Genomic DNA, 16,078 nt, shown 5'->3' on the forward strand with positions numbered 1-16,078 from the left:
TCCAGTACGTCCTTAAAATATATATCGCAATAAACGGTTTCCACTTTATTATTTTTCCCTAACTCTTTCTACATGAAAAGTGAGTGAAAGCATTTAGAGAACTGGTTTATATCCGCATTTAACTGTCGTGGGCGAGTGATTATTGGACAGTACATCTCGTCCACTCTATACAGCTGCGTCCCCTATACGGACACTTGTTCACCCCCCATTTAGTGCTGTCCTGGCGGACACACAGTCGATAGCGACGTTAAGTAAAAGAATCTGTTGCCATTGGAGGTGTCCACTGAACGGAATGATGATGTCATCCACGCTGTTGTGACAAACTGCTCAGCTGAGACGAGCGAAATCGAACCCGCGGGCTGCCAGGTGGGATGACGTAAGTACTAGCTTTAGCGACGATGAACAGTGCAGCGCACATTAGAGCTGCCAAACAAATTCTCTAGTTACAAGAAAAATATGAAATATGGAATGATTCTAAGTAACAAAATATGAATATAAAATAATATTTAATACGAAAGGAAAATATTAAGAAGGATCATAGGACCAACATTTCAGGATAATGAAATGGCGTATGGCTTTTAGTGCCGGAATGTGTCCGAGGACTTCGGCTCGCTAGGTGCAGGTCTTTTGATTTGACATCCGTAGTGATGAGGATGAAATGATGATGAAGACGACACGTACACACAGCCCCCGTGCCAGGTGAATTAACCGATTATGGTTAAAATTCCCGACCCTTCCGAGAACCGAACCCGGGAACCCCCCTGACCAAAGGCCAGCAGGCTAACCATTTAGCCATGAAGCCGGACAGGATAATAAGATAAAAACTCTCAGATACTATGCCAAAAAGGGTACATTTATACGGTCATCTCAGAATGAACTCTCATAGATTAACCAAACTAATATTTGACTTCTTCTGTAACCGCTAAACAAAACCCAACTGGTTTCAAAAACTGAAGAAAAAGGCTTAGTAGAATTAAAAATGACAGAAAATTCATTATTCGACCGAAGAGCTAAAGTAATAACTAGAGCCCGGATATTTATGCATTAATAGGTTAGAATGCAAAATTACTGAAGCGAGCAGTAAGTATAGTCTACCTTCACAACGACTGTGCTATGGGGTTTGCATAAATATGAGGGGTACGGCCCATCAGTACCCCTACAATTTATGTTACTCTTGTTGCATTATGGAAGAGAGGGTGGCCAACACTTCCTACTAACCTAATTAGTTTGCAGTCTAGGCTGTTACTGCATAAAAATCCGGGCTTTAGTAATAACTGAAGACGAAAATATAAAGTTCCAAGACAAAGCTACATTAAAAGCCAAACCACATATCTCGGAAGACGAGAGGAAACGAAGATCAGAAAGAATGAAGAAATACTGGGCACTAAGAAAAGAACACACAGAGAAATGATTGATAACGTACCATAAAGAGCGCGAAACTAAAGAAGAAGTATATATCGACTTTGAGAAGGAGAAGAAGGAGGCCAGAAGTCCAAAATTAAACTTGTGAAATAATTGCAACGTAAGATTTAAAAAGGTCTAGTAAATTTAGTTCGTAATATATTTTTATACATGTTATATATTATACATTTTAATTATTTTCATTTATTTTTAATATATATATTCTTACATTACACTTATCTCAAAAGTATCATTTTTGCACTTATGGACCTCTTCTCCTCAAGGTGCAACATAACGTTTTCTGAGATCTGCCTATGATACTGTTATTCTATTTTGAGTCTGCAGAGGATCTGCAGAAGTTACTGATAGGTATGGACTGAGTCTTGCAGAAGATCTGGAGAAATTGCTGAAAGGTATGGACTGAGTCTGCAGAAGATCTGAGAAATTGCTGAAAGGTATGGACAGTCTGCAGAAGATCTGAGAAATTGCTGAAAGGTATGGACTGAGTCTGCAGAAGATCTGGAAAAACTGCTGAAAGGTATTGACTAAGTCTTGGAGAAGATCTGGAGAAATTGCTGAAAGGTATTGACTGAGTCTTGGGTAAGGGTACAAGACGAAAATAAATCATTCCAAAACAAACGTAATGGAGTGCAGTCGAACAAAGGCAGGTGATGCAGGAAATATTAGATTAGAAAATGAAATCTTAAAGAAAGTAGATGAATATTGTTACTTGGGTAGTAAAATAACTAACGAAGGCAGAAATGAGGAGGACATAAAATGCAGGCTAACACAAACAAGGAAGGCTTTTCTTAAGAGAAAATTGATATAGAACATTGATATAGGAATTAGTAAGATATTTTTGAAGACTTTCGTCTGGAGCGTGGCATTGTATGAAAGTGAAAAATTGATGATAACTAGCTCAGAAAGAAGGAGAATAGAAGCTGCTGAAATGTGATGTTGCAGAAGAATGCTGAAGGCGAAATAGGTAGATGGAATCACAAATCGAATTGGTGATAAAAGAACGATTTGGCGAAATTCGGCCAGAAGAAGACATCTTAAGACACCTAGGATTTGTTCAGATAGTTTTTGAGGGAAGGGAAGTATGACGGTGAAAATGGCAGAGGTAGACCACGGTATTAATATGAGAAACAGATTTGAGTGGATGTACGATGTCGTACTTACGCAGAAATGAAAAGGTAAGCATAGAATAAGGGGGCATGGAGAGCTGCATCAAACCAGTCTATGGACTGACAACCTAAACAACATAATTTTAGAAATCACACGGGACAAAATTCCGATGTCTTATTATTATTATTATTATTATTATTATTATTATTATTATTATTATTATTATTATTATTATTATTATTTCGATTCGGCAGCTGTGGACCACATCGTTTCAATTATTTTCTTCCACACTTTTTAAACTCTTGTCCCACATTCCCGAATTCCTTTTCGTGCAGCTTCCTTTCTCTCTCCAGTCCACTTCTTGCCTGATGACAGTTTGGACCTTTTTTTTTTTTCCTTTTTTTACATAAATATGCCTCAGAGCCAAGTGGTCATCCTAAAACTTGTGTAACTAAATAGTGTCATATATAACAAAATGTGTGACGTGATGTTACCTAGCAACAGTACCTTGAGAGCTGTACAGGCCAAAGATATGTATGTCATGGCCATCCAAAAGTACTTCACATCACAGCCCGCACGGTTGCTAGATAACATAGCGTCACACATTTTACTGAAAGACATATCTGAATAGAATATTTTTTTAAATTCCGTAAGTCAAGAATTGTAAATTTGTAGGAAAATGATAAAAACTTAATAATTAAGTGCGTAGTGAAATTTTATGCGTTTTTATTGATGCTAAATTTAAATATTTATTCAGCATGCCGTGGAGGTATGTAATTTCCTTCTATGAGTATTACAATTATTTCCAGACCGGTTTAAATGTTTATGACTTCGGGATTTCAAAAACTTAAAACATAAGAAAATTGTGTTTTTAATAAAGTTCATGACGTAGAAATTATTTTGAAGTGAACGTATTTTTTAGCCAATCTCTCTGTCAGTGATATCCCAGTCATACGCGGTTGACAAAAATTTTGAATGTCTCCTTCATTCGGTATGTATATTTAAGATTTTTGCAAATCCTCCATTTTCTTTATATTAATTGGAAGATTTTGTTTGCACGCTCTTTCTTTCTGGCATCACAGTGGCACTGTTAAACACTTATAATACCGTCAACGTACTGGCTAGTATTAACTATACCAATGTGGTCCCTTTATACACAAAATATTTACACTGTGACACCTAAAATGTTACTTTCTTATATGGAGGTACTTCCTTCCCATGACATTCAAGAATAGTGGGAGCCACCGGGATTTGTAGATTTATTGACAGAGTAGTCAAATCTATGGACTAGTGGAAGGTAAAAACTTCTACTGTGCTTAACCCAGCACTAAGTGAGATAGAGTGGTCATTTAAATATAGTCATGGAGCAGTGGAAGGTAAAGACTTCTACTGTACTTAACCCAGCACTAAGTGAGATAGATTGGTCAGCTCTATATAGTCATGGTGCAGTGGAAGGTAAAGAACTTCTATTGTACTTAACCCAGCACTAAGTGCGATAGATTGGTCAGCTCTATATAGTCATGGTGCAGTGGAAGGTAAAGAACTTCTACTGTACTTAACCCAGCACTAAGTGCGATAGATTGGTCAGCTCTATATAGTCATGGAGCAGTGAAAGTTAAAGACTTCTACTGTACTTAACCCAGCACTAAGTGAGATAGAGTGGTCAAATCTACGTCTTCATGGAGTAACTGAAGTTTAAATCGTCTCTGCTAATAAGTAATTGGATAGGTAAGCGCACATACTGTGTGGTTCAGCGGATAGAATATTTGTCTGGTTCCTCTCACGCTGTCTTAAAATTATCTTACAGTGTTCTGAGACACAGACAGTAGACTGTGGTGAAACATTTATTTAAATGCCCCCGTATTATGTAGGAGACTTGTCATTCAAGGAGCCAGTCCGGGCCCGTCCCGACGCATCACAATCACATGTTTAATACAGCAGGACCCGTCATAATAGGGGTCAAGGTCTTCCGCCCACGGAGGGGCAAAGGAATTACGCCTATCCTTCCACAACTGTCCTTATAGCCCGAGACGACACTGGCATTCCGTGAAACTGGGTATAGCTAGAAGGCAGTGGTAGTCCAAGAAACTGGATACAGATAGAGAAGGCAGTGGCAGGCCAAGAATCTGGACATAGATACAGAAGGCAGTGATAGACCAAGAAACTGGGTAAAGATAGAGAAGGCAGTGACAGTCCAAGAAACTGGGTAAAGATAGAGAAGGCAGTGACAGTCCAAGAAACTGGGTAAAGATAGAGAACGCAGTTGCAGCCCAGGAAAAGTGATATAGATAGAGACGACAGTGATAGGCCAAGAAAATGGATACAGATAGAAAAGGCAGTGGTAGTCCAAGAAACTGGATACAAATAGAGAAGGCAGTGGTAGTCCAAGAAACTAGATACAGATAGAGAAGGCAGTAGTAGGCTAAGAAACTAAATAGAGATAGAGAAGGCGAAGTCAGTTGCAGTCCAAGAAACCAGATATAGACAGAGAAGGCAGTGACGCTCCCAGAAAACTGATATAGATAGAGAAGGCAGTGGTAGACCAAGAAACTGGATATAGATATAGAAGGCAGTGTTAGTCCATGGTTCATGAAACTAAATACAGAGAAGGCAGTGATAGTAAAAGAAACCCGATATACAGCAGATAGAGAAGGCAGTGGCAGTGCAAGAAAATGGATATAGGTAGAGAAGGCAGTGGTAGTCCAAGAAACTGGATACAAACAGAGAAGGTAGTGATAGTCCAAGAAACCGGATACAGATAGAGAAGGCAGTGGTAGTCCAAGAAATTGGATACAAATAGAGAAGGCAGTGGTAGTCCAAGAAACCAGATACAGATAGAGAAGGCAGTGGTAGTCCAAGAAACTGGATACAGATAGAGAAGGCAGTAGTAGGCTAAGAAACTGGATATGGATAGAGAAGCCGAAGTCAGTTCCAGTCCAAGAAACCAGATATAGACAGAGAAAGCAGTGACACTCCAAGGAAACAGATATAGATAGAGAAGGCAGTAGTAGTCCAAGAAACTGGATATAGATAGAGAAGGCAGTGGTAGTCCAAAAGAAAACTATATATAGATAGGGAAGGACGTGGTAGGCCAAGAAAATGGATATAGATAGAGAAGGCAGGAGTAGGCCAAGAATATGGATATAGATATAGAAGGCAGTGTTAGTCCGTAGTCCATGAAACTAAATACAGAGAAGGCAGTGATAGTAGAGGAAACTCGATATACAGTACATCGACAAGGAAGTGACAGTGCTAGGAACTGAGCAACCAGAATGCATGAACCTAATTTCTGACTGTCTTCTTGATGCAGGATTATTTTACAACAGGTCATTAATATTCATTGGTATTAATTTATGTAATATTACTTCAACATTCACAGCAAGAGATGTCTTAATACTAGTTGTGGTAAATTGTCTTAGAAAAAAGGGAAAATTATCTTGCCATCGACCATCTAGCAACGTCGCGCACGAACAAGCAAGCAAGCAAGCAAGCAAGCAAGCAAGAACACTAAAAACGAGTCACTTGATACGATTCTTGTTTCATAACCAACGTAGTCTTTATGACAAAAGACATAAAACCTACAAAGATATTTTATTAAAATAATCCGTAAGGAAACATTTAACTTATGAACTGAAATCTGAAAGCATGTTGTTAGTTACAGTATCATTATTCACTATACCGTATCATCCTTTTCCTTTCCTGTGTGGAGAAGATGAATATTTATTAGCATCACTGACAAAAGTCGAGTTCTATATGAATGTTCAAAAGTGCTAAAATAATTTTAACCTTTCCTTGTTTTCAAATGTAGGATTCTACAAACATTCAGTACGAACACAAATTGCACTGCTGCACCGTCGTTTATGATGGAAGCATCCATTTTTACTAGATTCTTTTGTTTTAACGTTATTGTTTGCTGTCACAGTGAACGATTAGTTAATATGTATGGTACTATCATAGTTAATGCCTCATGTTAGCGTATTCATTGTGAGCTAATTTTCAGAAATGATCAGTAGATTCGAACGAGAAATACGCAGTCGAGTGGGCCACAAATTACTCGTATCTGTTCTTATTTTTATGGCCATTCTCGTGAACCGCAGGGCAATATGGCGGCCGCGCGTCTCCGTGCTGTGTCATGCATCCCTCAAGGCCGAGCTAATGACTTAGCTAGAAGAGATTAGAGAAGACTTTCTAGTCTTGTGCTACACACATGCATATTAGGAAACACGGTGCGCGATACGGATCAAACAGGCTGAGATATGAGTATCCATTAAGTTAGGCAACGGCTCCTAAAAATGTACTTACTGTAGGAATTCCCTTGCACGTCGAGAAGGAGAATTCCACTTCCTCCTTGGCCAGTCAATACAAATCTACTTTTGAACAGGACGTGAATTTAATATACAAGTTTCGAGAATTCCAAGCCTAAATTTGCCAAATTTTAGCGAATATCGTTGATTGCCAGGTTAGTGACAGAGACATCTGGCGTTATGTTTATAGTACTATATACTAAAAGACTAATATCGCCGCCTTATTCTGTTTTTTTTACCGGCTCATCACTGCTGCCAACTTGATAGGTTACATACTGAAATCACGAGGCATCACCATCAACAAACTAACCTCAATGTACTGTACGTGTCAATAACGGAGGTTACCTTACCAAGTAAAAATGAAAATGTTCTTATTCCTATGGTTCATTTTCAGATTTTCTTCAAGAAATGTTGTGATAGCTATCACCTCAGCTTGAAAGACTGTAGTGTGTCTGCCCAGGCTCATCTGGATTGATCTCTCAGGTCTTTCCCCGTTGATCCCTCCTCCTGTGCCATCCACAGTATACACAAAGGCTAAGTCTGCAAACCAAAGTCGTGAATAGACAAGGTTAGATTAAGTTGTACTGAACTGATCTTTATACAGGAGGTAATGTTCCTTTCCTTTTCTGAGGAATTCTTACATATTTCTCCTGCTGCTTAGACATCCTAATCGAATTCTATACGTAAATATTGGACGAAATAATACCGTAATTAATAAAATATTGCGTTCGTCATTCCACACCAACTGCATTCTTAAATGCATTGTTCAAACATGTCACAATTCTACTTGTATGGTATTAACTTACCCAAACAGATTTACAACACCACAGAAAAAGTAAATATACTTTAATTATACCCGCAAATGTAACACTAAGGATTTTAACAATAAGGCAGTGGCAACACGTAATTCTCGCAAATCACGAAATAAGCCATGACTGTATAGTGCCAGCGTGCCAGATTAAGAGTAATTGTAAGATGTCGTATCGGCAAGTAGTGTCCCTAAACTGTATGGTCCACGAACCTACTACGCTGGCGTAGCAGGGGGATAGGCGATACTCCCACGTGGCGCGTCCGAGGTGGCAGATAGGGGGGTCCTAACCGGCTTGCCGGCGGACTTGAGGGAAATAAAATACCTCTCGCGGACCAAACACACTACCCCCTGCGGGTGGGAGACGTAAGAGGCGACTAAAAAGGGCGACCAAGGGATGATTGAATTAGAACCATGAAACTACTTTTGATTCGTACCATCATGCGGGGAACACAATGGGTTGCCTGTACTTACGAGTAGTAGGCTACCTCTAAATTAGGTACGAAATAGGTTTGTGATTCGTAGCAGTAAAGAGGCTGGCCTGGGGGCTTCCAGTACCCGTGCGTCGTACCCATGTGAGCAACACCGCGGGTCTGGGCGTAGCCTGTGAGTTGTACCGCTATATGAGCGACACCGTCGGTCTGCGTTGCCTGTGATTGGTGCCCACTATGTGAGGAACACCATGGGAATACCGGCGCCCGTAGGTGAGGACCCTCATCGGTTTGCGTTGGCTGTGAGTGGCGCTATTGTGTGAGAAACACCATAGGTCTGTGTTCCCTGTACGAAGTACAATACTTGTGAGTAGTACCATCTTGTGTGGAACACCGTGAGTCTTCGCTACTTTTGATTAGTACCCCAGCATGACAAATACCGTGGTTCTACTTTACTCGCGACATGTACCATTCTGTGGGGTCTTAGACATGGATTTTGCTCCCCTTTAGACATCAAGCATCATTGTGCTTTATAAGTGGTCCCCTGGTCAGTAATACTATCATTTACGATCATTTTTTAGTATGATCCACTGTTTTTGTTTGTTTGCTTTTTGTTGGGTTCGTGTCCATCCATTCATTCTTCATGACATTTTTTTTATTTTATTTTGGTCAGTGGATGAATTTGTACTTTTTTTTATTTCATTTCGTACCATTAGGGGCCGATGACCTCGACGTTAGGCCCCTTTAAACAACAAGCATCATCATCATCATCAAACTGTATTGTTAGCGACACTGAATCGAACCGAACAGTGAGAAAATAACCACAAATCACTACCTTTAGTATTGCATTAATAGTTTCTCATCCCTGTGTTCATGTTAATCATACTCCCCCAATAATTATCCGAAGTATGGGGCTAATTACTCCTGTTCACCAACTCTTTCCTTCACATTCTGCGTCGACTCCGTTCCATTCTCTTTAAGACATGTGCTACCGCTGCATGTGCAAGCAGTCCATCAACTACTGATATTTTCCCCACGAAAAACGTGTACACATCTACAATGAACCAGATTACAGGGTGGAATGAAGACGAGGAGATGGGGCAGGTCTCATTTCGGACTGTCAGTTCAAACTGAAGATCAAAGTGTACGTGTATGAGGGCTATGCTTCGCAAATCGAGAATGAAGATCTGTCAAAACGAACCTTCAATGAGCGTTGAAGCCCGGCCACCTCTTGATCTTAGGAAGCAGAAATGAACTCATGGCTGAGAAAGATGAAGAAGAACTGGGATTCTCTCTGAACCAATGATTATTCATGTTGCAGTTCCATAGTACACAATAAAATCTGTAAAAGATTTTATTTTCGCTTCTTGAACCGAGCTGAATTGGTATTTTCAAAGAAATGAAAAACCTGTAAAAGACGGAAACCTGTGTAAGGCGGAAAAGTGATCATTGTCCCTCGTAATTACTGTAAAGACTTGTTCTACTACACTGCTATTATTATTATTATAATAATTATTATTATTATTATTATTTCGATTATTCCGAGGGAGGCGTGTTCATATCAGTAACATAACGGGACTAGCATCATTAAGATGCCACACATTAATGACCTCAGTGGGAGGATTTCTTCAATGAATAACTGCCGCTGCTCAGTGACTAATGTGTCTGCTATTTTTGACAACAACCACTCAAGGATCGCGTCCAAACTGAGCTGTCCAATTAGCTTCTTCACTTCTAGAGAGTCGCTAGAATAGACGAAAACGACCTCAGGATACAGTAGCAGAGAATAGAGAAATTTTTACTCCGCCTTCTTTGAGTTATCGTGAGCGCATGCATCTGATAAAGAACAAAGTTATTTTGGAAAGTTTAGGGTGAAGCTTTACGGTTGACTGACTGATGTAGTATGGCCTCCGAAGAGATTTGGTGCAGGTGTTTCTAGGTGACGCCCAGAGGCAACCTGCGCGTCTGTGTGGTGTGTTATTATAATGATGATTAGGGTTCGGAAGTTTATGACTTAAAGAAGTACAAAATATGCCATAAAAATTAGCTATGTGACCTAAAACTAGCTAAATGTGTCCTAAAACTAGCTAAATATGACATTAAATCGAGCTAAATTCGACCTAAAATGAGCTAAATATGACCCAAAACTAACTGAACGTGTCCACAAACTAGCTAAGTATTGCCGAAAACTAGCTAAATATGGGCTTAAAACTAGTTAAATATGACCTTAAACTAGCAAAATGTGACCTAAAACTAGCTGAACGTGTCCTAAAACTAGCTAAGTATGACATTAAAACTAGCCAACCCTAGCTGAATATATCCCAAACGAGCTAAATATGACCTAAAGCTAGCTAAATATGCCCTACACTAGCTAAATATGACACAAAAACTAACAGAATGTGTTCTAAAACTAGATAAATATTGTCTTAAAACTAGCTAAATATGACCCAAAACTAGCTGAATATGTCCTAAAACTAGCTCAATATGGTCTTAAACTAACCAATATATGACCTAAAACTCGTTATATATGACTTTAAAACTATACAAAACCAAGCTCAATAGCTGCAGTTGCTTAAGCGCGGCCAGTGTCCAGTATTCGGAAGATAGTGGGTACGAATCCCAACGTCGGTAGCCCTGAAGATGGTTTTCAGTGGTTTCCCATTTTCACACAAGGCAAATGCTGGGGCTGTACCTTAATTAAGGCCACGGTCGCTTCCTTCCCATTCCTAGTCTCTTCCTGTCCCATCGTCGCCATAAGACCTATCTGTGTCGGTGCGACGTAAAGCCAATAGCAAAAAAAAAAAAAACCGCAAGAAATGCATTAGTGCATATGATGAAATAAACCGAGCATAGGATTTTTTAGAAAATGTGATGTGATGGGGAAAAATTAGCATCGGAACCTGATTCAGGATGCAGAAATCGTCCTAAAAAGCAATACAGGATGGCGGCAATGAAACCATCTCAGGACAGGATCTTCCTCTCAATCTTCCCAGCTTCTCTCCGACCAGCCTTTCCAGTACCTCGGAGGCATTTACTTCCATAGAGACATTCGGGTTTAATCAGCGTGTTGTAATGTAATGTGCGATGTAAAACAACTTGTAAGTAAGTAAAACTAGCTAAATATAACCTAAAACCAGCAAAAAACTAGCTAAATGTGGCCTAAAAAGGTAAATAACTTAGGGATAGGCGGTAAGTATTAGAGTATTATTAACATTAAACGTCCAGCCCCACGGTGTAGAGGGCAACGTGTCCGCTTGTCACCCGGCGGCATCGGGTTCGATTCCCAGCCGGGTCAGGGGTTTTTAATTGTAAATGATTAATATCCCTGGCGCCTGGGGACTGGGGACTGGGTGTTCGTGTCGTCCTTAACGTTGCTTTCCTCACATTCAACACTTTACACTTCCCCCATTTACATAATACACGCAGATTCCTCACATATGGTGCAGGTAGGGGCAAAAAATCTTCATAGGTCGACGCCCCGAACAAATATAACTCTTATAAAACAAATAAGTTAAAAAACATTTTAAACGTGTCAAACAGGTGGTTAGCGATAAAACAGCATACTGGCAAAGTTACAGCAGGTACGTCAAACCTTTATAAGCCCTAGATTTATTCAGTATCTTAGTCCTGAGGGGCTTTTTTTTTCTTTTCTTTTCTTTTCTTTTCTTTTCTTTTCTTTTCTTTTCTTTTCTTTTCTTTTCTTTTCTTTTCTTTTCTTTTCTTTTCTTTCCTTTTTTGTTTTACGTCGCACCGACACAGATAGGTCTTACGGCGACGATGGGATAGGAAAGGCCTAGGAATGGGAATGAATCAGCCCTGGCCTTAATAAAGGTACAGCTCCAGCATTTGCCCTGGTGGTCCTGAGGTGCAGCTCACAATGTTTTCCTTAAAAAATAATATAAACCAATAAAACCACAAGAAATGAAGTATTAGCATGATATTTGGTATCTGTCTGTATACGTTCTTAGACATCTCTCTCTCGGAATCATGTTTTGTTAACCTGCCACCTATCTGTTTCTGGAAAAGAAATCCTGTGTTTGAAACTCGACGCAGATAGCACGTACCGTGTTAAAAAAATGACGCCTCAATTTAAACAAAAATGCTCAAAATGTAAACAAATACTGTATGACCTTATATCATTAAAATGTGCAAAATATGACCAAAGCAATAAAAAATGGGTGAAATATGCATTTATATGCAACACAAAATATGACCAAAGCAATAAAAATGGCTGGAATATGCATTTATATGCAACACAAAATATGACCAACGCAATAAAAATGGCTGAAATATGCATTTATATACAACACAAAATATGACCAAAGCACAAAATGGCTGAAATATGCATTTATATGCAACACAAAATATGACCAAAACAATAAAAATGGCTGAAATATGCATTTATATGCAACACAAAATATGACCAAAGCAAGAAAAATAGCCGAAATATGCATTTATATGCAACACAAAATGTGACCAAAGCAATAAAAATGGCTGAAATATGCATTTATATGCAACACAAAATATGATCAAAGCTATAAAATGGCTGAAATATGCATTTATATGCAACACAAAATAGCTTTAAGCGGGGTCAAGGGCCCATCATTTACAGTTTTTTCTTAAGACTTCGGGTAAAACGAGTTCCGGAAAGAAATTTGATTCCTGAACATCCGAACCTTGATGATAATCATTATGATGATGATGGTGATGGTTCGGTAGGGAGAGGGTGAAACCTGCCGTCGGCACATAGCCTACTTCTGTCAAATAAAACCAAGGGGTCTGCTTAAGGCTTAAAGTGTCCATCCGACAGACGTTTCGTCATCAACAGCGTCATATATCTCACTTCACACTGCGAACTGGAGTAATTTGCAGTGAAAACTACATCTGAAACTTACCATAAAAATTACTTCTTTTGTTGTAAATTTTTATACCCAGATATTAATTATCAGAAGGAATTAACTACGTAATTACACGAGGTTACTTCTCTTACCATCGGTATTTCTTCTATTCATTTTCAAATTAATGATTTGCTTTAACTTTCCATTCAAAAGAGCTAACGATAAACACTCCAGAGTGTCCGGTTCCATAGCTGGCATTTGATCCAGCGAGTTCCCGGGTTCGATTCCCGATGGGAGATTTTAAGCTTCATTAGTTAATTTCGAAGTCTCAGGAGCGGGATGTGTGCGCCGACTTCAGCATTCGAATTCATCATAATTAAGGCCCCCATCCTCACGGCCTACTCCAAATACCTGCACCACTAGTCTTCAGAGGCTACAAGCCAGTATCTCCACAGCGGGAAAGGAGATTCTTGTGGTGTTCTGACCGCAGAGGTATTATGCAATGCCTCAAGTAGAGCCGAGCAGCAAAAGGCACTGGACAGTTGCAAAACTACTCCAGTAAGTAGTAATCCTTGGCAGTTCCAAATTCACAGGTTGCAATGTCTTTAAACCTTCCAATTTACGGCTCTGTTAAATCTGAAGTTAACTTTCGAATGCCATTAGCTTTATACGAGTAGTCACCTCACAATATTAACGTCAAGGCACTTCCGTATACAATGTTTATGACTGCGCTTTGCAAGAGGTGCAGCAGGCTTATGCAACAAGTAAAGTAAAGTTCATTCGTACCGCCGATTCTCCGAGAACATCTCAGGTAAACTTTAAAGGGAGTTGGCTAATGAACCACAATGAACCACATATGAACCATCTTTCCATATTAAGGGAACTGGGAAACGTGAAATGATAGAAAAAATGTAACTTCCTATGTTCAGTTACATATCTCAGAAAGTAAAGAGGTATTCCTTGAATGTTCTATGGTACATTTAGAATACATTCATCATTATTTAGGTCGAATATGAAGCTTCTATGTTTGATATTTTGTGTTAGAAAGAACATCATAAATATTTTTTTTTAAATATTGTTAAAATTTCCCTTAACTGAGGTACCTTTTTCTGAGAAAATACTCAAACCAGACCCAAGAAACGTTGCATGCAGAATATCTAAACCTTTTTTGAACAGCTGAATTAAGTAAAATTATTGGCCTATTGTTGACAGGAGTTGAGAAATTATTAATTTTGTATATCCTAGTTGAAAACTGAAATTTTCTGTAAAATTTTCAGTGCTGTTCAAGCTGGCCATGAACTAATCAATATCTGATTAATTTACTTCCACAAGCAGATCTGTATAGTGTCTAAGAGACTAACAAGTTTCAAATACATTTATGTGATAGTTTCTGAGAAAAAGGTACACGAAGTTTCAAAAAATATGACTTACAAAAAATCCAAAAAGAATGTTTGAATGGTAACTGGCATCTAATGATATTCAGCGTGCAGAGCAATATTTAAACCTAATTTTATTGCCTCAAATATACAGTAACTTCAGGCACAATAATTGATACACCAAATTCTTCAAGAAAATAGAGGTTTTTTTAAGCTCATGAACGAAAATTGACAGTTTTGAGCCTCTCACATTTCCCGGCTCCCTTAAATCAATGACAGGGCCGGAAATCACAATCAGGCCTTCGGCTATTGGACTAGACAAAATAGTGGTTGAATGGGTAGCTACATTTCTAGAAAATAGAACTCAGAGAATTAGAGTAGGTGAAGCGTTATCTGATACTGCAATGAAAGAGCGGAGTCCCGCAGGGCACTGCTATTGGACCTTTGTTTTCCTATGCACACAAATTATACGAGTAAAGAACTGGAATCACAGATAAGGCTATTTGTGGATGATGTTATACTGTATAGGGTATTAAAAGAGTTGCAGGATTGACAGCGACTGCGGGAGAACTAAGCAAGGTTGTGAGATGGACACCAGACAATGGCATGAATGTAAATGGGATAAAAATTCAAGCTGTAGTTTCAGCAAGAGAAAAAGTCCTCTCAGTTTTAATTATTGTGTTTATGGGGTGATAATACCTCATGGGGAACAATGTAAGTACCTAGGTGTTAACATAAGGAATGATCTTCATTGGGGTAATCATATTAATGAGGTTCTTAAGAAAGATTACAAATCTCTTCATATGGCTATGTGAGTATTTAGGGATTGTAGTAGGGATGCAAAGAAGAGGGCGTATAGGTATCTGATAACACCCCAATTAGAGTAACGTTCTAGTGTATGGGACCCTCACCAGGACTACTTGATACGAGAACTGGAAAAAATTCAAAGGAAATCAGCACAATTTGTTCTGGGTGATTTCCGACAAAGGAGTAGTATTACGAAAATGTTGGAAAGTTTGGCCTGGGAAGACTTGGAGGTAAGGAGACGATCTGTTCGACTAAGAGGTACGTTCCGAGCTGTCAGTGGAGAGATGGTGTGGAATGACATTAGTAGTGGGTGGTGTTTATAAAAGTAGGAAAGATCACAATATGAAGATAAAGTTGGAATTCAAGAGGACAAATCGGGGCAAATATTCGTTTATAGGAGAGGAGTTAAGGACTGGAATAATTTACCAAGGGAAATGCTAAAAAAAATCCAGTTTCTTTGCAATTATTTAAGGAAAAACTAGATAAACAACAGATAGAGAATGTGAAAGCTGGACAACTGCTCTGAATGCAGATCAGTGGTAATTGATTGATACTGATCAACAGTCAGGTAAAACTGGCGGTATCGTAGTGTCGTACCTATGGTCACGACATCAACAGTCAGATAAAATTGGCGGTATCGTAGCTATGGTCACGATATCAACTATCAGGTAAATCTAAGATACTTACGTTCTGAGGACTCTGACGCACACGCGACCTGTTCTAACACTAGACACAAAGATGTATTGAGAGCAGCCAACAAAAACAGCAACACTAAATGAGCCACTTCGTCATCAAGAATAAGGTAGCTACCTCAAGCTACGAATCGCATGTCCTAGTAGCGTCATTCAAAAACAGTAGAGTTGCCAAGCAACGGACATGAGTTAGCACATATTTGGCAGCCTTTACTAACAAGCATCTGAGCAGGCTGCAACATCAAAAGATAGAACACGTGACGAAGATCTCAAGAATCACGACGGATAATTTA

At 39.1% G+C, this 16,078-nt stretch overlaps 1 protein-coding gene across 1 annotated transcript in view; it reads right to left on the bottom strand.

The window, feature by feature from the left end:
* The window catches only part of LOC136882259 (forkhead box protein O), a 635,015-nt gene extending 619,194 nt beyond the window's left edge, over positions 1-15,821 (bottom strand). The window contains exon 1 of the mRNA XM_067154809.2: positions 15,781-15,821. The gene's annotated coding sequence lies outside the window, so the exon portion shown is untranslated. The remainder of the gene's footprint in view (positions 1-15,780) is intronic.
* Between the last annotated feature and the right edge of the window lie 257 nt (positions 15,822-16,078).

This window comes from Anabrus simplex, chromosome 10 (assembly GCF_040414725.1).
Source record: "Anabrus simplex isolate iqAnaSimp1 chromosome 10, ASM4041472v1, whole genome shotgun sequence".
In the NCBI taxonomy this organism is placed as follows: Eukaryota; Metazoa; Arthropoda; class Insecta; order Orthoptera; family Tettigoniidae; genus Anabrus; species Anabrus simplex.